Here is a 25,052-nt window from a genome sequence, read left to right as displayed (position 1 = left end):
TCAAATCATTCAATAGCGAAAGCACCACAAATTTAATTCTTCAAGATGATCAACATATTCCCCTTATTGACAGGCTCTGCTAGGGACTTTTTCAACAATGGCATATCCCAGGCCAATTGTAATGCAGGTAGTGCCTTGCCGGTGTCTAGTAGGAATGTGGTAATTGTGGGTATGTGCATGCATGGAACAAGTGTACATTGACTTTGACTTCTCTTCCACCCTCCCCAACCAGTGCTGCTAAGGGTGACTTCAGGCACTCACTAATCCTCTACTCATTGTGTTGTTGTATTTTGCTACAATTATTCACTGCATGTAAATTGGGGGAGGAACCTGATTTGAGCTTTGCAGAAGGGGGTGGCTACAGGAGCCAATGCACAGGCGAGGCAGCACGCAGCACGACACAACTCTCAGCGGGCCTGCAAGTGAAGAGAGAAGCAGTAGGCAACATTACTAGGGCTCGGTATCCACCATTATACGCATAGCAACAGACTTGGGCCCATATTTAAGCATCCCAATCCCATGTAAACGCCCTTAAAGCGGGAATATTCACTGGGATCAGCACTGGATGTGGTGCACATTTTCCTGAGACTGCAATAGGCGGCTGTCCTGCTGCACAAGCATGTACCACAAGGCACCACATACCTACCTGTGCTGCGCCATTCAAGATTTAGCTGCATGTGTTGTTTATCCAGTCAAGCAACACAAGCAACGCAGACAACAATTCATATTCACTCTATCTTCGTGGGGAAAAATGTATTTGTGTGTTTCCCTCTCTTTGTGGCACTGTTAAAAAAGGGTTGTAATGTACATATCTACTGTATACCTACACGTGATTGACCTTACACCTATTCCCCTTAGCATTGCCAGACACCAAAGAAGCCCCAGGTAAAATAAAATGTAACATTCTAAATAACACACAATGCTTTTATCTAGTTAAGGTTTAGAAAGTAGGGTACTTTGCAAACTCCGACCAGCACAATTTTTTTCGAGGTATCTCCACAGAAACATCTATCGCCAGATTCTCGAGAACAGTACAATGGACCAAAATTGCTTCAAAGGAAAATGTCACAACCGCACACATAAAACATATTGTCTATATTATATTATTTATTCATACATAGAGCATGTTTCCATTTCTAGACTACTGCAATCTATCAAACACGGAATGTACCACATATATAATTAATGCCTATATCAAATTTAGATTAAAAGTTGACGGTGCAACTCCAGGGCGGCAGGATCCTTGTGGTGCTAGCATTTATGTGTTATCCATTTTGGCAGATTATTTGCTCTGTATGGTCCCACGTGAACAGGCCAGGAAATGTTGCATTCAAACCTGTGGCAACTTTTATCATTCTAAATGCTGTAATATAGGGTGACCACATTTCCAAAACGAAAAACCGGGTTGATCAACAACATAACAGAGGGACTACCCCATTGCAGCCCACCAACTGCTGCCCCTCCCCCAACACGCCCCCACAACCACCACCTAATCATATTTCCAGCATTTCACCTTTCTATAAGGTGTATATGATCTAATTTGTTCAGTTTTGTGTGTGAATCTTCTCATGTTAATTCAAAACAAGCGTTGGCTCTAATTGATATTACATGTCTTGCTGTAAAATCATTTCCAAACCAGTCTCTGTGGCAGTCAGTAAGTGTTGTGACTTGCACCTTAAAGGTTGGGGGTGCGCGCCAATCCCCCAACTTCAAATTCAGAAAGTGTTCTGATAAATAATTACAATTTTAATTACCGTAGCCACCCAACCATGCAAACCCCAGACAGGGTTGCTAAAATGAAAAAAACTCCTGGGACCCCGGGACGGAGGGTGATTTCCCGGGAAAACCAGGACGTCAGGTCACCCTATGTAATATCAGGGTTCTGCAATCTTTGGCTCATCAGATGTTTTTGACTACAACTCCCATCAGCCTCAGCCAGCACAGTCAATACCTAAAGATCATGAACACATAGTCCAAATGATCTGAAGAGCAGAAGGTTGCAGATCCCTGTGATATCATGACAGAAGATTGATTCCACAGCAGGGGACAATGGCATTTTTGGATTGCAGTTACTTGGGGAGATAGAATCTGGTATTCTTTATAGTGTGTAGTTCTCACATGCGTCTCCTCTGAACTCCTTGCAATACTGGTCAATGGAGACAGAACATGGGGTGGAAAAGAGACGCATGACTGCTATGTGCAACATACAAGTAGCACTGAGTATCTTTGAACAACTGTGTGCTTTGCACCTCAGAGTGCCGAGTAAAAACATAGGACAACTAGCGCTGCACAAAATCCCTGTAATGGACTCATCTATAATTTTACATATGTTTCCAAATCTACAATCGATTCCACAGTCCCCTTTTTAGTAGGTCGCATGCCACTCTTGGAGATTTCGGAACCTGTTCACTGTGTACAAGGAAAATATTGATGCTACCAAAAATAATCATTAAGCAAACAACTCACTGTCATGCTGCTCAAAGTACACACAGGGCAATTCTGACAAAGGTGGGAGCAAAGGACATGGATGCAGAGTGATGCAAAAATATTTGCGACTCGGATAACTTATTCCTGCATGGGGGTATGGGGGGTGTGTGTGTGTGTTCGCGAGACAACACGTAAGAGCACACTGCAGGCTGTTACTTTCCCTTTTAATTACTGACTTGATAGCAGTATACCAGTCTGGTAATTTATTATTCAAGAGAAATAGCTAATTATTCTAATGACCCTCCCATTAATTATTCCAGAAGAATTCAAAGGGAATAGGAAAGGACATGCTAATGAGGTAGGCATTTCAAAAGGCAGAAGGAAGTGCCCAGGGAATTGCAAGGAACTTTTTCAGTTAGCAAGTAAGAGGTGAAGAGAGTGCATGAGTCTGCCACCCCTTGCTGTGCAGAGGGAAACATAGAGGGGTTTCATTGAGCGCGACCTGCATAGAATGTGAGCCTCTGCAGTCTTTGGTGCAAGCCGGAACAGCACGTTGGTTTCAGACTGCCGACCTGGGGCAAATTGGAGGAACCTTGTACATGGAATTCTCACTGAGGTCCATCCAGCTAACCCACGATTTAAGAAACCATGTCATGACAGAATGATAATGACACGAATGTTTGCTAAAAAAGGAAATTGACTCACCCGGAAATGAACCAGTTCTTTGTGTTAACAAATGCTGTATAAGTGCATGCCCTTCCTAAAAAACAGATTCTAATATGTGTGCTGAAATAGAAAAGTGTTTTTGGTAAGAACCCCAGTCAACGCCCATCATTGCTGGGGGCACCTAACCGACAACCTTGATTGCAGGGATAACCCTGCTGGATCGTGGGCACACGTCATATCACGGTGTCAAGGCGAGGTCTGTCCCAACGCAGAAGCAGCAAGAACTCCTACCTCCCCTTGATCGTCTTGGCGCCTGGATTAGATAAACACAGGACACCGGGACCCCCGCGGGGAAAGAGGGTTAGGGTCCACGGATTGGATGGGTTTGGGGTGGTAGGTAAACCAGAATGAGGGTTAGGAAGTAGTTGTGGACAGGGAAGGGGTTTGTGGGAAAGGCATGCTCCTCGACTCCGACCCTGAAGAGTATGTTTGCAGTGATTTCAATATCTGATTTCCATACCATTCACTCAAACATTCATGTTCCATACATGCATTACCCAGGTTGAGATTTAGCACTCTGTTTAACTTCTGCACAGAGTTACACTCCGTAATGGTTTCATGCATGCACTGCCCCGGGCAAATTTTAGTACTCAGTTGGTTAGGGCACTGAGTTTGTTCAATAATTGGTACCTCTTGTATGCATTGCCCAAGATACTCGATTTAGTTCTGACACGGGTTATATGCCTAGCTCTATAGGCCTTCAGTGTTCTAAACTGTAACCTTACATAGCATTCAACAAAATATTACACATTAAGCATGGTTTGAACACTTAGCTCAGGTTTTCCAATGAGTTTCTCGAATATCTCTCCACCCGCCGGCCTCGCAGTCTGTGGGCCCGTGGTTAACAGGTTCTGAATGCTGTCGGAATGCTCCTGACAAAAGAGGAAACAATTAGCCTTTGATCATGTGCTACTAGCACTCGCCGCCGGGGAGTATGAAGTTACAAGCACCCGCAACTGGCGAGTGTAAAGTTCCAAACACCCGCAACAGGTGAGCATGATTTCGGCATGTAGGTTTGTTAGTACAAAATCGTTAGCCCAAGCAGTCTCCCAAGAACTTGACCGACTCCGTTGGTTATTTAACAACAACCGGAGCCTCAGTACATCAGTTTACTGCAAGAAGCTACGTGACATGCTCCGTAACACTAGAGTGGAATAATGCACTTATCTTTGAAGCCGCGGGGCCAGAGGATAGTGTTCCAGCAGCGAGGGCAGCCCCGCGAGTGGCTTGGCTGGAGCTCAGACGAACGCGTCCTCTCGGCTGCAATGTCAAGCGCGAACAAGCGTTCCAGTTTCAAGAATCGCGCATGCATACTGCCCGTCTCGCGCATGCGCGTTGCTTTGGGCGTTGGCTTCAGCGTTCCCTGAGCTGTTTGCAGGCTCCGTGTGCCTAATTTCTTTCCACACGAGATCCGGGCTGCCAGGGCTGTAGTCCTGGGCCATGGGGCTGCTGGGAGATATAGTTTTCCTTGAGCCCTGCCACCAGAATGTCTCTTCCCATTACACCTGGGACATCTACAAAGGGGCAGAGATGACACCTGCTCAGAGAAGTTCCCCTCACAGTTTCTGCAACCACCTTGCCCCTATTCCGCCCCTGGGGGCTTAGCTTTGGCTTTATGACACACGGCCTGTGGGCACCCAGGCCGACACCGCACAGCTCAGCTGGAGTTGCCCATCAGGGGCTCCTGTATCTGGCTACAGAGTTGCCCGGCAGCGGCTCTGCTAACCATGGTTAAGGAGGGGCAGTGTTGCCCAGCATGAGAACTATCATAGTAGAGGGCCTTGCAGGGTAGGGCCTCCGCCTGCAAACGTATTGCCAGGACAGCGCTCAAAGAACCACTCGTGAGGCATCAGTCTGGTGGTGCTAACTGATGAGCGGGAAAGCGCTCATCCTTTTTATTACCTGGGTTACATGTTCACAGACATGTGACATGAGCACGAGCCCTGGCATTGCCTCCCAATATCTTAAAGGGGTGGCACACCACACTCGACGTATGGCTTGGAAGTGTGCCAAGTTATGGAATCTTTTTCACAGGGAATACCCTCCCCACCCCCGCTAACACATTCAAAATGAGGGTACCAGGCTGGTGGTGGTGAAAGAGCAAAACTAAGGTTGGAATAAGAAGTGTAATTCTTTTCTGTGGTTTATGTTGTCATTTTAGAAAGTCTTTTTTATGGGTCGGTTGTATGATAAAGGGGGGCCCTACTACTCTCGACATTTTTGACAACCCAGGTGCATTGGGACAATTTCCTTAATTACAGAATGTGGATTAAAATAACAAAAAACGGTATCTGTTTTCTTGGAAAAAAAAGAACCCATATAGCCTTACAGACTGAGGGATATAATGACCCCCCTGAAGAGGTCTATATAGCACTTGGTGGAAGTAGCAATAAATGATTTGGACAATTGGTGGTGAACAAAAAAAATGTTATTTTAAGAGTGAAAACAAGTAAATAGACAACAAAATTAGTGAATTAAATGTGCTATTATTTTGCAGTGTTTAAATAACATGGTTGTCTTCATAAAATAAGCATTTTAAATTGCAACTTTGTTGAACTGGAAGTGGTTTTACATGAGCAGAGCGGGTATTAGGTGTCATGTAAAAGTAAACTGTTTCTCTATAAGAAAGCAGAAGCATTGTTCAATGCTTTAGCTTTCTCTCTCAGAAATCTTGATTCAGGAGAAAAAGAGGTCCTCCCAAAGTGGAAGTGCCTTGTTGAAAGACATCATGCCTGGAAATTGCATTGTTGCTTCCCTGTCTGGTTTCGAAGACTGCATGTTCAGAATGCAGTTAGTACCAGTGGTCATTGACTGTCCTCTGAAGATTCTGATTGACTAAGAGGAGGTCAATCAGAATATCCATGTGTTAATTACACAATAACACCCGATCCTGAGGGCCAGATCATGTGGTAATGGCCTGGGGCCTAAGTTATATGCCACAGTGCAGCAAGGGCATTAACGATTGGCCCCAGGGTCATTATCACCTGATCTGACCTGTCACATTGGGTGTTATTGATATTAGCAGCCCGGGTTTCAAATTCAAAAATCTAGGATACTAACAGCAATGTATTTTGTATGGATGAACAGGGCACTCGCACAGTGTCCCGTTCATTCATACAAAGACCTTACCTAAGATGGCCACCAAGGAGTTGGAAAACACAGCTCCATGCAGAGCCACACTTCCAATTCCAAGGCGCTTCTGGAGGCTAAAGCAGTGGCGGCTGATGTGCCACTGCCAAAAGAATAAGGTGACTGGGGTATGTGGCTGAGGAGGGAAGGGAACAGTGACCGAAAGAGAGGGGAGGTTGGGGATAGATGCGGGGCAGGAGAGCAGCCATCAGGTTGTTTGGAATGTGTGCTTGTATCGTGGGATTCAGCCTGCGATCCAAGTAACCTGATTGGCTGGCTTCCCCGCCACAAGTGCTAATAAAAGTTACAACAGCAATGCACGTTAAGAATGTTTAAGCACAATTTGAAACATGACATCTTGCTCAATCCACACTGTGGAGCATTGCAGACACCCAGAACTTCTGCAGTGCTCCATGCACATATATCATCAAAATAAATAGCCCTGTGCCAAATTTAGAATCTGTTCTCAGAGTCCAGTCCATACTTTCAAAAGGTATCAACTCAACAGAAAACATGTTTTTTAAATTTGTCAATGTCCCATTGTAGCAGTGTCTATTCATTTGAGTAAAGCCTCTTTCTGGCATGTTCTTGGTGTGGGTGAATCATCTTCCAGTCTTTTCTGGCTATTTTTTCACCAGAGATGCCTTTGCTGTGTCATTTCTACTTGAATGCTCAATTAGCAAATGACGGAGTCTGGATTCTCTCAGACTGCTCATCATCTGTTACTAACCGGAAATGAGGGATTCCTTACAGTTTCTGCTCACCGTCTTGAAATCATGTCTATTCATAGTCCCTCACCTATAATACACCTACCATATTTGTCTTGATTTCACACACCCCTCTTCAGAGGATCTCCCATTAGACTCAAATGTTCATTGTCACAGCGACCCAGAAGCGTTGCTTCCTGTTCCTTGCTGAGCATTACCCTGCATTCTTTATTATCTCCACGGTTCTCCACCCAACATGAAATATTTATTTTTACACCAAGAGTTTCCTCTGTAGCCCCAACCTGAAGGCCATTTATAGAAAAAAAAATAAGAAATATAATTTTTAGGAATTGTCTTCTTATTGAGCATACTATTCTTGTGTTCTTTTTTTTCATTCGAGGATCTGAGCACAAAATTACAGAGCAACATTGATAACATTATTAAAATTCAACTACAACCGTGCATCAGACCAAACGCACGCCAAGTATTTCCAATAAAAAATAAAAAATCTACATAGCTGCAATTTCCCCCAAAACTCGATTTTACCCCAAATCTTCAAAAAGTAAGGCTAAGTTGGGAAAATAGACACATAGGTGTTCCTGGGTCGTGTTGGGTGTACTAGTGTGATAATCCACCTACTTGAATTTTGTGTGGTTCGAGGTCCCCCAAACTTTCAAACAGACAAGACAGACAGGGCGAAATGCTCCAACCACATTGCTGTCAGGCTATACTGCACTGATGATCTCTAATAAGGATGAAACCAGGTATGTAGTTGTCCTGACAATTTGCAAAATGTCTGTCTTGGGTTGATTAAGCTATGTATAAAGTAACACTGCCCTCTGAGACAAAGACAATTTCCTGAGAAAAGGTTTGCATTTCTGCTAATTAGAAAACCCACAACCCTTTTCTGTTGTGGCTCAGAACTGGTTGGGAACTTCCAGTGATGGCTACTAAGAGGAGTTGTGGACAGTGACTTTGCTCAAATCACTTTCCTACCTTCACATTTCAGGAAAAATAGATTTTTCAAAACCGTTTTAAACCCACCATATTTTTCTTGGTGTTGTGTGTGTGTGTGTGTGTGTGTGTGTATATATATATATATGCATATATTCAATACAAAAAAACGTTATTAAAGGGATGGTGTGGTTACAAGTAAAACCGAAAACCTCTGAAATTCGCCAGTTATTGTAAGCTAAGCTACCATAACTCGTGCCACCAGCGTTCACTGCTAAGAATAACATCCAGGACATCAAATATGACATCACACATGTCATTGATGACATCATTGATGACATCACATGTCTTGCCCACTTCTTTTTGTTCACTGACATGTCTAAGCCAGGTGGTTTTGTTCTATAACGGTCAGAATATTAGATATTAGAATTCAAAAGGTGCCATATATCTAGACATAAACTTTGTTGTATGTTCTTAAAGTACTTTCTGTAGGGTTTGGTCTCAGGTCATGGTGCACATTGATGGGGCAATAAACAGGCCTCAAACACACAATCTTTTTGTATGCATAAAGATACACTTTAATGTTATAACATTTTCTGGTGAAGCTGTTTCTTTCTTCTTTACTGCAGTTTCCCAGTATGTGTCTTTGATTTGTATGCATTGTGGGTCTTTATATCTATTGTTTGTACTAGTACAAGTGTGTAGTAAGTCTTGAATTGTTAGCTACTTATTACATGTTTAACATTACTTAAAACTTTGATAAGGTAGCATACATTATTTTACTATCCAAAATTACAAGATTATTAATTGTGTACTTCTATGTTGCATGCTTCAACTATTGCCTATGTTTATGCAATATTAAGTTCCTGTATTAGCAACATCACTCCAATATAATGTTTTGTTTAGATGAGTGGATTATTCAATAGATTAAGCAGTTCATGATAGGTCTCCCAATCACCCCTGATATCTTGTTACCAAGATTTTAAACACAACCCCTTATAGGGACTTTTCAATAGAATTAATTTAATATGTGATGTCATCAATGATGTCATCAAATACATTTGTGATGTCATCTTTGATGCCATGGGTGTTAGTATTAGCAGTGCACAGTGGTGACGCGAGTTATGGTTGCTTAGTTTACCATAACTGGCACATTTCTGAGGTTTTTCATGTTTGCTTGTAACAATAACGTCCCTTTAACAAAGTTTTTCATTGAATTTCATAGGTTTTATTACTGAAACTTAACCATAACGTCTCTTCAGCAAAGTTTGTTCAGTGAATTTCATGGGTTTAAACCAGTGCATGCTAAATTCCTACAACTTACTAATATCTTACTTACCCCAATATAGCAATATTTATGTCCAATTTACAAAGTTGCACCTTCACACTCTGCCATTTCCTACCTTTAGCATAATTTTTAACACTTCTGTACACTTTTTGCAACTTTTTCCACTGTTTTAGCAACCGTTGATGTTCGCGAATGTCTGATGTCATTGCGGACCTTCCAAATGGAGTCACTTGACCATGCACTTGTGCGCTGCATGACGACATGTTCTTGAATGCACCCGCACATCGCAATCGGGTCCGTGCTTCGTGGACAGTTCGGAACTGCACTTTCTACTAATCTAGGAAACTTTCAAACTCCAAAATTACCCTTGCACCGCTCCTACACCTATTCCTATTCATTATCTATTAACAATCTAGTACATAGCACATCCTTGGAGGAATATTAGCATAACTGCTATTTATGTTAGAAATGGCATCAGCTATTGCCATCCCTCCTCCCCAAGAGCCCGAGAGCCAGCACCACCCCCACCAGCTGCAGGATCTACACAACACAAAAAGTGCAGTACTTCCAAAGGCAATGAAGAGGACCAAGAATATGAGGTAGAGGAAGTGCCTACCTCTGGCACCAAGAGAGTAACACGGGTGTGGCAGTTCTTTACAACTGTTGGGAATGTTCCAAAGGCTAAAGCTAACAAAGGGAAATGCACTGAGTGCAACGTTGTACTCAGTCGTGGACTACCTGGACAGTACTCCTACCGTACCACCTCCATGCGCCACCACCCCCAATCTAGAAATTGCAATGCTCTCAGAAAGGCTGTTCAATTCTTAGCAAGTAGTAGACTGTCTTCCTCCAACTCCTCTGCCTCAACCAGTTCTGTAACCAGACAGCCTACTCCTGCAATGAAAGTGGCTGTTGATCCATATCTTTTGAACACAACAGTCCTCTGTATATACTGCAAAACACCACTCTGCATGGAGTAGCAATTTCGAAGTGCTTTTGAAGCTGTAATCAAGGAGCATGAGAACATTGCCCCCTACCTTAGATATAACATACATGCAACATCTTCCCCTCTCCACCTGCCCCTCCATAATAGTGCTTGGTGCCTCTTCCCTCATTTCCCCATTTCCCTCCCCACATTACGTTGTAAGCTCTTATGCAAAAAACAAAAACAAAAAATAAACATCCAAAAAAGGTTCCTTTAGGAACCACCTTTCACAGTTAAACAATAGAACTAAATAAATGTTGCTTACCAGAACGTTTTAGATCCCTTTAAGCTGGCCAGGCTGGCTGACAAGTGGGTCTCCCACCTGTTGTGCCCTAAGGATACTTGTGGGAAGGACAAGAACAAAGAAAACTGGCCTCTTAGAAGTCTGAGGAGTTCCAAAAGCAGTCACAGTTGGGTCACAGTCAGGTAAATGTAAACCTTCCTCTCCTACGATCCACAAATCTAGTGGGGATACATCCTATGTGGTGGGAGTAAGAGTAGTAGTCCCCCTGCTGCAAATCAGGCTCCCAGTGGCCCCAGCACCATACCCTGCATTCCTGGCACTTGTTTGGACTGTGGGGCTGTGGACCACAAGAAGGGTGACCCAAAGTGTAAAGGTAAGGCACTTGGAGTACAGGCTGTCAGCCTGACCTACCCTTGCTTCATGCCTGAGGGAAGTGGAGGCCACTGTCCTCCTTTCCTCTACATGAATCCCATTTGGTGCTCCTGCAGAGATTTCCCTAGTGTTCCTTGGGGCCTGGGATCAGTACTGGCTACAATCCCTCAGAACACCCTCCGAATTTTGAGAATGGCCAGCCTTCTACTGGTTTGAGAGACACTTGGGCAAGCATGACAGTGGTGGGCAGGTCTCTGCTCATGTCGGCGCATTATGAAGGTGTTTCTCTGAGAACTACCAGGTTAGCTGGTGGGCCTCCCAAATTATCTCCTGTAGCCCTAGTCACCATAACAATTGTGGACAAGGCAGCAAAGCTTCCTGTCCTGGTTCAGGACAATGTACCTGCCAACATTTTGTTTGGCAATGATCTAGTGGAGTTGGGGTTGATCCCAGATCGTCTGCCCCTGAATGCTGCTGCAGTCACCAGGTCACAGTTAACGCCGGGTCTGACTTTGAGTCAGGCACCCAAGCCAAAGGGGAAACCCAAGGCAAGAAGGAAGAGCCAGAAGGCCACCTCTGTGAAGGGGGCTCCTTTTCTTCCTGCTGCTTCAGCAGCACCCACTGGGATTCATGCGTCACTGTCCAGTGGTAACCAGAGACTCAACTCCTGCGGGAGAAGTTCTCAACCCAGAGGATCACCCTGACCTTCAATGCTGGCTGAAGGGGGGCCCTTTGTGGGTGACTTCTGTAAGGGTCAGAGAGAGTGCCACCCTCTCTAGGGTCTAAGAATATAGACCCAGGCACAGGCACAAGGAAAAGCACCTAGGTCTTTCAAGATTTATTGGAAGGGTGAGTTCCTTTGTAATGAGCCCACTAAGCCTGAACCTGGTGTCCTCAGAGGTTGGTAGCACCCCATGTTTACAGGCTCTTCCTACTGCAGTTGGCACATGAGGTGCCCTTAAGACTAAGCAGAGGCTCTCTGCACATTTCTACTGGCCCAGGATGGAAGTAGAAGTGGAGTCCCAGAGACTGGAGGCAGTGTCATTGCCCCACTGCAGCCTTTGCCAGTGGTTGGCACACCATTTGAGAGGATGGGCATCAACATTGTTCGTCCCATTGACCCACCCACTTCAGGTGGACATCGGTTCATCCTGGTCTTGGTAGATCATGCCACCAGGTACCCTGAGACTATACCCCTTTGGACCATTACAGCCAAGGTGGTTGCCAGGGCTCTCCTGGGCATTTTCACCAGAGTTGGATTCCCTAAAGATGTAGTCTCTGACCGAGGATCCAACTTCATGTCGGGTTACATGAAAGCGATGTGGAAAGAGGGCAGAGTTAGTTACACATTCTCCACCTCCTACCATCTGCAGACAAATGGTCTGGTTGAGAGATTTAGTAAAACTCTCAAGGGCATGCTGGGTGCTTTGGAAAAGCCCCTATGGAGGAAATGGGATCTCCTCCTGCCCTGCCTGCTGTTCGCTTACAGAGAAGTACCTCAAAAGGGTGTTGGTGTCAGCCCTTTCACTTGCTCATTGGACATCTCGTCAGGGGGATCCTTGCCTTGATCAGAGAAGGTTTGAAAGCCACCAATCCAGGTCCTGCCAAGCAAGTGGGAGAGTATGTGTTAGGGCTCAGACAGAGAATGACACAGATGATGGGCCAGGCGACAGCGAACCTTAAGGCAAGCCAGGAATTGAACAAATACTGGCATAACCTTAAAGCAATACAAGTTGATTGGACTCCAGGTCAGGAGATCCTTGTGATGGAGCCTAACAAGCGTAGAGCTTTGGCAGATAAGTGGACTAGACCCTTCAAGATAATCTCCAAGATGGAGAAAGTCAATTATCTGGTTGACATGGGAGTCCCTGGGGAAGCCCCTCAGGTATTCCACTTCAACATGCTTAAGCCTTTCCATAGGCGAACAGAGGTCTCATGTCTCTTGCTAGCTTCAGAGCAAGAAGAGGATGACAGTGAGCCCCTTCCTGATTTGCTGCATAGCAACCCTCAGGATGGCTCAATGGAGGGAATGCATCTCTCTCCAGATCTGACATCAGAGCAGCAGAAGGCCTGCAGGGCTTTTATCCGGCAGTATGCCCCCTGTTCTCACTGACACCAGGCCTCACATCATGGTGCAGGCACGCAACTGAAACTGGTGACTGTTAAGATGGATTTCTGAACTCTGACCTGGTTGGAAGAGGTTCAGAAGGCCAGCCCAGTTTTCTTAGAACAGGGTAACCTTCTGGACAAACCAGACCAATCAAGGTAGCTATGGTGGCGGTCTAGACTAGGTCTCAGGAGGGTTGAGGGTGACTGAAAGACCTCAATGAGCACACAGAGTAAAGGACACTTACAAATCACTCCCAGTCAGGTGTGTGTGTGTATATATATATATATATATATATATATATATATATATATATATATATATATATATAATATATATATATATATCTATTCAGTAAAAAAACTTGGTTAAAGGGACATTATGGTTAAGTTGCGCTACTAAAAACCTATGAAATTCAGTGAAAAAACTTTTGTGATGTCATCTTTGATGTCCTCGGTGTTAGTGTTAGCAGTGCACGGTGGTGCGAGTTATGGTTGCTTATGTTACCATAACTGCCGAATTTCAGGGGTTTTTCGGTTTTACTTTGAACCATAACGTCCCTTTAACAAAGTTTTTCACTGAATTTCATAGGTTTTTAGTAGCGCAACTTAACCATAACGTCCCTTTACCAAAGTTTTTTCACTGAATTTCATAGTTTTTTAGTAGCACAACTTGACAATGACTTTGACTTTATATACATGTCATATGGAACTGACTAGATCTCTTCTTATGAACGTGATGTCCGCAAACTTATTTAATGCTCGTGGACATGTTCGGAGAACAGTACCACTACCTAAAAACTGTGGGGGGGGGGGTGGGGTATGTTTGATTATTATATCATAATATAGGAACATTTAACAAATTCAAAAAGCAGCACACAAACACATTATATATAGTAATACATAAGAAATGTAACCCATATATGTAACACACTAACCATTCATTTAAATACAATATGTTCTGAAATGGAATATACCACAAGAACATAAATTGGCTTCCAACATAATTACCTCACAGACACAACAGAACTGAGAACAAGACCAGACCCACTGAATACATAGGACTTATCTTACCAGAAATAGTAAGTGTGCTTCATTTTACTCATATATTTATAAACTTTCTGTATTAGATTAAAAAATATATTATCGTTTTTTTTTTTCTCACAGAAATGTCTAGTACTCTGGAATGGCTAGAGGACAATTTCCCACATGAAGAAATGTCACAAGATAGTGAAACTAATGGTAAACACTTTATAATATAAACCATTTAAATATTATTATTTTGTATACATTTACATATATATATTTTTTTTGTACAGAGCATAACAAAATAGAAACTACCTCTGAAGAAGCTGTTATGGAAAACACGCTTGACAACATAAAAGAAAAAATTGATTTACTGTTGACCAATTTTAATAATTTGAAAACTTTTGTTGAAGATCATTTTAAAACAAAAACGTCATACCATTGCCCCACATGTACTTGTCCCTCCTCACCATATCCCAGTCAATTATCCCCAAACCCTCTCCATAATCCAAAACGTTTTGATGAGATTTCCATCCCTTCTTCACCTAATACCAACCATGTTGAAACCCCAAATTCTCCTGTTTTTGTTTCTGTTTCTGCCTCACCTTCTCTGTCATAAATTATTAATATATGTTAAATAAAGTTTAATTTTTATATTGTATTGTGAATAGTTTCCATTTTTTTTTTTAAAACAATAAAAGTGTCCGCGGACAGTGCGAGTGTTCTGAAATGTTCGTACATAAACGAAAATGGAAGTGTCCTGAAGAACACCACACCTGTTCGTACTGTTCGCTAGCAAGTTGAAACTGTTTTAAGAACACACGCGGTGTCCTGAAATGTTCGTAAAGAAACAAAAATTAAAGTGTTCTAAAGAACACTATTTCTGTCCGTAATGTTCGCTATCAACTTAAAACTGTCCTAAGAACACAATTGGTGTCCTGAAATGTTCGTAAATAAATGAAAATGATGTGTCCTGAACAACAGTACAACTGTTCGTAGTGTTCGCTAGCAACATGAAACTGTACTAAGAACACACGCGGTGTCCTGAATTGTTTGTAAACAAACAAAAATTAAAGTGTCCCAAAGAACACTATACCTGTCCGGTACTGTTCGCTAGCAAGTTCAAACTGTTCTAAGAACGCTATTGGTGTCCTGAAATGTTCGGACATAAACGGAAATGGAGGTGTCCTGAAGAACACTATACCTGTTCGTAGTGTTCGCTACCCAATTGAAACTGTTCTAAGAACACAATTGGTGTTCTGAAATGTTCGTACATAAACTAAATTACACGTGTCCTGAAGAACACTATATCTGTCCTTACTGTTCGCTACCAAGTTTAAACTGTTTTAAGAACACACGCGGTGTCCTGAAATGTTCATTTCACGTGTGATGCACTTTTAATTACTTCAGAACCTGAACAGTGTCCGTAGGACATCAATGCGCATGCGCTAACCAATCTCCGTGCACTTGGTGTCCTGCGGACAGGCGCTTCCTTCGCGGACTAGTTCGCAAACGGATCATATGACCGCGCCAACGCTCATCGTGTGTCCTGAAAGGCGGACACTGTTCGTGTCCCCGAACAATTTAAAAGTACATTTTCAGTTAATCCATAATATTTTTCAATAAAATCTCACCATGCCACAAGTCCCACATAGCAATCTTGAGTTTCTATATACTTTTTGAAACTTTCCGATCCTTTTTTTGTGTTCGATCTGTCCGCGCACAGTGCGCATGTCTGCGGACCGTGCACAAGCACCCCTATAAAAGACCACGCCCAAGAGCTTATTCCAATTGTGTTTCTGGCTATTCTTCAGAACACAGTGATTTTTGCTGCCACCTGCAGACTACACCATCATCGAGATGGCATCCTTGGCTGCTGAAATGCCACTTGGTGCCTCACCTGCTTCAGCACCACCACCACCCCGTCCACCACCACCACCTCCCCAAGGGCCTGAAGAGGGGAACAGGACTGAGGATGCGGAGGAGGAAGAAGAGGATGATGAGAATGAGGCAGAGGAAATCCCTACTACCCGCACTAGGCGTGAGTCTTGGGTGTGGCGGTTATTTACCATTCATGGGAATGGTCCTAAGGCTCGTGTGAACCATGTTACCTGCAATGAGTGCAAAATGATACTCAGTCGCGGGAAGAACGGTAACTACAGCTTTGGGACCACTACTATGAAGCGACACCTGAGGTCATTTCACTCTGGGGCTATTCGCAGGGTTGTACCTTGCGAAGAACGTAGCAGGTTGATTTCCTCTACTTCATCCTCTGTTTCTGATCCTGTCACCACAAGGACCACCTCTGTGGGACAGCGTCTTTCTCAAGCTGCCTCACAGGCCATACAGAATGCTGATGACACTTACCTTTCGAGGGTCACAGTTGTATGTATGTACTGTGACACAGTACTCTGCAGGGGGGAGCGACTTCGAGTGCTTTTGAGACTATCGTCTCAGAGCACGAGAAGACCTGCTCACTACCCAAATAAAACCCACTCTGCATCTTCCTCTCTCAGCTCGCCCTTTCTTATCCCTGTGGTTGGTGTCGCCCCCTTTACCCTCCTTTACCCTCCTCTCCTAGTGTGTTGTGTCTGAAAAACCAAAATAAATACAACATTACAAAAATCAAAAAAAAAATAAGGCTCTTTTCAGAGCTGCCTGTCCCAGTTAAAAAATAGAAGTGAAAATAAATGAAGCAGGGCTCTTGGTATTTTTTAGAAGTCTGCGGACAGTTCGCGAACATTAAAAAAATTGGGTTGCTACTCCATCACAAACATTGTAATTTTCTCTGGAACGAAGTGGTGGCTCTGAAAAGAGCCTTTGGGTGGTGTTTGTAAATCAAAAATTGTAAATGCTTAACATTTCCTTCAAAATCGTTGTAATTCCAAAAAAGGTTGCAATGCATTTTGTACATTTGTCAGAAAAATCTGATTGCCAGCATAAGTAAGATGGACTCCATCTCTGCGAAAAATGTATGTACTACAAAACATAATATTTTCATTGTGAAAAGAAGACATGCCAAAATCGCTTAGAAAGCCACAAACAGCCTTATTAACATTGCGCCTTGCTTTTTCCCTTTGTGGACCAAATGAAGAAGAACGAAGCCACATTTGTCTCTGCGCAATCTGTGAAAATATCACTTGAGAATTAGGAAACATGTCCATAACCTTCCTAAATCCTTCTTTCATAGCAAATTGCAAAAAAATTCCAGTCACATGTCCTAAACTGTTCCCTCCACAATGAATTACAATTATGTCTGGATGTTGCTCTGTCTCCAAAGTAGCACAGAGAGGTAGCAAGTCCAACCACTTCATTCCACGTACTCCATGCCAGTGTACTTCCACATGTGGGAATCCAAGATCTACAGCTACTCCACAGCTTTCTGCATGCACCTTGAACCAATGTATCCACGAATCTCCTAAAATCCAAACAATCTGTTTTCTGAAACACACAGCCATAGCTATCGTTTGTTCTCACAGCAAAAAGAGTATCTGAGAAAATCTCTCCTGGCAAAACACACTCACCAAACTTTCCTGACCAATCCTTTTCAGTGCTTATTCTCATTTGCATGACTTCTGAACCCAAAAATCCCCGGATGTAACTCCCGATGTCCGGGAACTACCGCCATGTCCGTGGACATATCGTAACATGAACAGCCCTTCTACCATTTCCACTACACTCTCTCTGCCATTCCCTCATTGGATGTACCTCAAAAATCACATGACCATGCACCAATCACAATCAAGACCTCTACATCTAACTGCATCATCATAGATCAGCACTGCAAATGAACTCTGAATCTCTCTGAGTACAATTGTCATATCATTGGCAAGCAGCATCTACCAGAAATACTGTACAAGTCTTCAAGATTTCTACTTGCAGCTCCATGCATATCCATATGCATGAACAAAATCTTCAGGTATGCATATTTTCTCTATAGTAGATGACATAGCTCTCAACCATTTTTGTTTTAGAGGCGGGTGAAATCACCCGATTTTGTTTTTGGCGGGTGAGATGCCCATTGGAATGAATGGGCGTGCAGGAGGCTTGGCGGGTGAGTCTGCCCTTTACAAGGCGTGTGACACCCGCCAAAAGCGTGTGAGTTGAGAGCTATGAGATGAACACATTTTCAAACAGACTTTTACCTTGTAAAATCTGTAAAATGAATTTACTGTACTTTTTTCCATTTCCTAAAATCAACTATCACTTATAAACCTTTATACTTTTTACTTTCTTTATACACACACACTCAAATCATGTTAAACTAACATTTTTTAAATGAAATATATAGACTACATATATTCAAACAAAATTGCATGCAAAAACAATCTATGTTTAAACCTTTATAAAAATACTTATACAATTTAATATTTTTTGTTTTTATTTATTTATTTACTTAATTACTTTCAATTAGACATCACATTGAGGCGCTATTACCTAGAACAGTTTACTTACAGAAATAGTGGTATTCACTAATATATTATAAATTTCACAAGACATAGTAAAGATATTTCTTTTTTGCTACAATTAGTCATTCAATACAATTTGTTCATTAAGAACATATCATATGTACTGAACTGATGCAATGTATCTTATGTAAATAAATTAGTTTAATGGTTTTACAGAAGGCACTGGGGATTTCAATTAAAAAAATCAATATCTAAATTAAAAACAGTGCTATATACAAACAAAGTTACTAATTTGAAGCTTTTACAATTGCAGTGAAGACCAGTTTCCTGAAAAGAAGCAGCCGAATTCGAAGAAGAAAGAAAAACTAAGAAGTTATCTGTTAATTTAAAAAATAAGTACTAAAATATCACCATAATATTTGTATTATTAATCAAATATACTATAACATTAATACAAGCTATTTTGGTTTCTTAAAATAGAGATTTTGTACCATTTTGTCCAAAAATTTCCATGTCTTAAACAGCGATTTACAGCCAGAATGGCTCACACCTTTCAATTTTTGGACACACAAATTAGCCAACTGAACCACTACAATTTTCATATTATAGAACAAACAACTGTTTTAATTGTATACATTAGATTTACTATTTGTACTTTTCCACACCACTAGCTTACTTTTTTTTGTCATCTGAACCCCAGTTTAGTAAATTCAAGAATACCTATCCCTACAAGTTTTAGTTCCCAATGCACAATCACACACCATTACATACATCTTTATCATCTTACTCAAACACTCATGCACACAGCACACATACATTCCAGAACACCCCAACCCATATCTTCTTTATTTTTTTCAACAGACCCTAAAGAATGCCTACCAAAAGACAAGTCAGTAGAAAGCAACGCAAAAGTAGAGCAAATGAAAATAAAGGTGTCCAACATAAGCATCCATCTCTAGCAGAATTTGTAAAAAAAAGTTGAAACAAAACAGCTAATACAATCATTTAGTGAAACACAAGAAGTTTCAAGTACAACAACTTCTCTTCCTCTATCAAAATGTAAAATAAACCAAAAAACAATTAACAGAAAATCAGCTCTCAGTACAGATAAAACTACTTCTTCAAATTTTAATATAGTGCAAAGTAAGCATACCAAGAAAAGTATTTTAGCCAAAATATACCGTCACAAAGTCCTTCAAAATCTTATAAAAACAGGAGAGAAATCAGGTTCAAAGCTTAAAACCTATCGTAGGAAATTAATCTTAGAAGCATTGATGGACAGTGCAATTCTTCTCAAAAGAAATGTATTTATTTTACTGTTAAACAAAATGAAACCACTAACAAAACTAATAACTAAATTACAAAAAAGACTTCTCAATAAGCGAAATGTCAACAGAAAGAACTTCTTAAGTATCTGCGGAGGTGAATGGAATCACACTATGAGCACAGAACCATATTTTAATGAAGAAGCGTACAAACAAAAACAAACGAATACAATTGCCATAAATAGCAGTGCTCGAGGTTATGAAAAAGTGAATAATACCATAATGGAACAAGAAGTACTCCATACAAATATATGCCCTGAAAACTTAGAATTACCCCTCCATTCAACTGAATCAGAACGTCTAGTGTACGAATGGCCATGCACGTCAATGTGTAACATTCCCAAACAATGTTTCAAATCTTTACACCAATTCCTCAATAAATATGTAAAAAGCAAAGACAAAATTAAAATTAAATCACTGCAAAATATAGATACCTGTCCAGTGCGCAAGTACACAGGACTACAAGGACATTCATTGGCCTGCATTACAGGACCTACTTGTAAAACCACTTTCCATGATATCAAAAGGATATCAACACATCATTCAACTATAAGAAATCTAGTCTATAAACTGTGCTATGCTAAAAGTCCTGCTTTAGCACTAGCAACGTTAAATAACATCCTTATACATGGTACAGCAAAAGACCTACTTGAAGAAATTCACTATATCCAGAAAAAATATTTTGGAAGTGAAAGCCATTTACAGAATGAAATAGCTTTAAACCAATTAAGCAACAATTCTACACATGGCAACCTTTTGCTAAACACATACAAAAAAGAAATACTAAAATTTAAAAGTACATCAGCTGAAGTACCAAACCATGTATGTGTATGTTGCCGTATAATTTTTTATAAAAGTAACACAAAAACTGTGGACCTATCATACAAAATAGAAGACAATGAAGATTCTAAATGGTTTTAATTAGCTCTCTACCTTCTAGCAGAAAACAAATATGAAATAACTGAGCCCTTAATACTTTGCAGTTATTGCACTACAAAACTTGAGAACAACCAAACTCCTTCACGTTCTATCACAAATAATTTGGAATTATACCCAGTACCAAAACCTCTACAACAACTTAATTTATATGAGAGCATCATAATTCAAACAGTACACCCATTTCAAGCAATAATACACCTTCAACCAAAAACAGAAAAATTACCTCCCACTGAATTGGTAAAAGGCATTCGTGGAAAAGTAGTTTATTTACCATTAAATCTAAAAGAAAATGTGCAACGTCCAATGCAGCAATCTTTAATTATATTAGTTAATGGTGTACCTACAAAAGACAGAAAAATATGGCAACAGCTGGTAGATTTATATAAAGTTAGACAAGCCTTCCAATATCTTAAAGAGAATAAGGAATATTACAAAGAAATTAATATTGAAGAAAACTTGAAAGATACAACTGAAATAATTCAAGAAACACAAGAAGCTGGTCAATTTGAGCTACTAGATCCTGCTACAATATCAAATACTTTAGACCATTATACAATTCATCCTTTGCGCTGTAATGACACCGTACCAGATGTATTGGAAACTTACCAAATGCGTCAAACAAAAGGATCGCCAATCAGTATATGGGAAAAAAGTATAGAAGCACGTGCTTTTCCTCTACTCTTTCCTACTGGCAAAGGAGGAAGGTATGATGATAGACCTATTCAAATATCAGCTTCAGAATACCGCTCATTACTGATGTATTCTGAAGATCCCAGATTTAGACAAAATGTGGAATACATATTCCATCTACTATTTGAAAGTGAACTAGCAACTTTATGTTACAGAGTTGCACACATATTAAAATCAGGATCACACTTTCAAAATATGACAGCTACACAATTATTAGAGAAAGTGCAACAAAAGGAAGAGGTTTTACAATCAAATATTACAAATCTATTAGCAAATATGCGTGGTACTAAAGAGTACTGGTTTCGACGTCATGGAGATGTATGTTGTATGATCAGAAACCTTGACCCACCCACTTGGTTAGTTACATTAAGTTGTGCAGAATATGCATGGGAAGATTTACATGATTTCCTACGCATATCAAATAAAAACAAAACAAACATAGATATTCTAACACCTGGAGAACTTTGTTCTTTGGATCCTGTTAATGTTTCAAGATATTTTCACCATCGCTTCATTGCTATGCTACATTTTATTTGTAATAAAACTGTTCCTCCCTTTGGAGAAGTGCAACACTTCTTTTGGAGAAAAGAATACCAAGCCAGAAGAGCACCACATATCCACATGCTTTTATGGATTAAAGATGCTCCTAAATTTGGTCAAGACAGTGATGCCACTGTTTTACAGTTTATTGAAAAATATGTCACTTGTGAAATTCCATCAGAAGCCACAAATAGTGATCTTCGTGCACAAATTTTACAATTTCAAAGACACAAATGTGGAAAATATTGTCGTCGCAAATACAAAAACAAAGGAAAATACTACACCAAATGCCGATTTGGTTTCCCTAGACCAGTTACAAATACAGGTCAAGTAAACAACCTCATGTCTTCAGTTAGACATAGTGTTAAAGGTAAGTCACCTAAAAATACATATTACATAAAAAGAAAAGAAGAAGAAAAATATATCAATGATTATAATGCAATCATTGCCCACTTATGGAATGCAAACATAGATGTGCAGTACATTGCAGACACTTCTACTTCAGTTGCACGATATGTCACAGCATACTTAACTAAAGCAGAAAAGACAGAGCTCCAAGACCTCTGGAATGACCTGTCATCAGATAAAACAGTATCTCAGAAATTATACAGCTTGGGCATAAAAATGCTCACCCATAGAGAATGTGGATCTTATGAAGCAGCTGATATGTTTAACTGGTACTTCATTGTATGGTAAATCTGAAAATATAGTAATGCTAAGTCTTGGTCCAGCTAAATCTAGAAAAAGAGTTCTAAAATCATATGAAGATATAGAAACAATAGCCAAACATGATCCCAACAGCCAAGACATTTTAAAAAACAATTTATTGGACACATACTACCCAAACAGAAGTAATACTTTGGAAAACATGTGTCTATACCAAATAGCCCAAAACTACACATACAAAAATAATATGAAACCTGATAAAAAAAAAAGGTAAATATAGAGTGACAGACTGTGAAGGCAGCTTAGTTAAACTCACTAAACCAAATTTAATTAATCATATCAAATTGTCATTGAAGACTCCTCAACATAAAGAAGTATATTACATGTCCCTGCTACAACTCTTCAAACCATGGAGAAAAGAAGAACAATTACTAGATAACTATGACTCATATGAGGATGCTTTCAAAGCAAATGAAAGCACTATAACTGATGTAAACTTTACACAGTACAAAACAATGTTGCAGAATGAACAGCAACATGAAGAAGAACTCCAAGCCCAACTAGATAAGGATACTCCTGACAGTAGTCAACCTTCTGTAACAGGAAGCCAAGAACCACTGGGAGAACCACTAGTAACAAATGAGGCAGAATTAGCTATGATAGAAGTAGAAAACACCATGTGTCAGTATGAAGATAAGGAACACTTAACTATACTACAATCAAAACTAAACAATGAGCAAAGTAGCATTTTTCAAGAAGTAACAAAACAAATTGCACATGGTGTAAAACATGAAAATAAAGAATGTTCCTGCCATAATTATAAACCTATACTACTGTACGTCAGTGGTGAAGCTGGTTCTGGCAAAACATTCCTAATCAAAATCATTAGTAAGTTCCTTCAAAAATTGACAAACAACAAACTGTCAGCTGTTGTCACTGCCCCCACAGGTTTAGCTGCCTACAACATAGGTGGTGTTACATTACACCGATTACTACTATTACCAGTAGAACACCAGAACAAATTAGACTATTACAAACTTTCTGCAGAAGCTGCAATGGAATTACGCAGAGTATTGAAACAAATGAAAATGCTACTAATAGATGAAGTGAGCATGGTCTCCAACCTGATGTTAGCTTTGATTCACCTCAGATTACAAGAAGTACTCAAAACAGACTATGAAGAGCTCTTTGCAGGAAAACACATTATTGTTTTTGGAGATCTGCTTCAATTAACACCAGTAAAAGGTGAACCTATTTTTAAAACATTAGGGCACAAACTCTGCCGTAAAACTGTTGGCAGCATTGGAAATGTCAACCTTTGGCAACATTTCCAATACAGAGAATTAACAGAAAACATTCGCCAATCTGCAGATCTAACTTATGCCAACATTTTAAAAAGTTTGAGAGTTGGTATACTTTCTAAAGATGCAGAAGCAACATTGAAAACCCGGCACATTGATGCACTTTATGGCGATAATGCATGTGCTACAGATGTTATGGAAATATTAGCCCAAAAAAATGTCAATTGTATGGCCTTAATGCCAACTCTTGCAAGCTGTCTCAAATTCAATGAAATCATGCTAAGTAAAGAGAAGCAACCAATAATGGAAATTAGCGCCACAGACAAACTAGATGTATATGGTATGACACTACCCATGTGTTACCAAGCCACAACAAGACTAAATAATTTAGAAAAATCAATCTCAAACACAGCAGGCTTAGAAAATATGTTAAAATTATCCTTAAATTGCAGAGTAATGCTTAAACGTAACCTTGACGTGGACCAAGGACTAGTTAATGGAGCACTGGGTACAGTTGTTGGCTTTCAAACATACCCACGTGACAACAGAATTCAGTTTGTCAATATACTCTTTGACAAACTTTCAGAAGTAAAACGGATAGGACGCTCAACAGCTAGATTCCTTCTCTTCAAAGATATGTATGTACGCAGAGAACAATTTTCTCTAACTCTTGCTTACGCAGTCACGATTCATAAATCACAAGTTCTTACCCTAGACAAAGCAATGATAGATATTGGTAACACAGTCTTTAAAGAAGGCATGAGCTACGTAGCACTATCACGCTTACGTACACTTGACGGTCTATTTCTAATCAACTTTGATGCAAGTAAAGTAAACGCTGATATTCCTTGCATTTTAGAATATAATAGACTCCGCTCACTATACACTCCCCATCTAAACACATATTCTGTTCCACAAAAACTAAAACGTTGTAAAAGAAAACTAAATCAAACAGAAATGCAACAGGACGTCACTGCAAATCCTCCAAAGAGAGTAAAAGAAACTAATACTTCATCAAGTACCACAAACAAAAAAGAATCAATTCTAGAAAGTAAACCAGGTACTTCTTTAAAGAAGGAAGACAAACTCCAAAAAAAGCAGTTAGATACAGAACTACCTGGACCATTTAAATTCTCAAATATAGTTGGTGTAAGTTGCTATGCAAATGTAGCAATGAATATTCTATTTCAATTACCACCAATTGTTGACAACATTTAC

This window comes from Ambystoma mexicanum, chromosome 10 (genome assembly GCF_040938575.1).
Source record: "Ambystoma mexicanum isolate Mex_15411 chromosome 10, UKY_AmexF1_1, whole genome shotgun sequence".
Classification (NCBI taxonomy): domain Eukaryota; kingdom Metazoa; phylum Chordata; class Amphibia; order Caudata; family Ambystomatidae; genus Ambystoma; species Ambystoma mexicanum.
Note: the sequence above shows the minus strand (reverse complement) of the source record.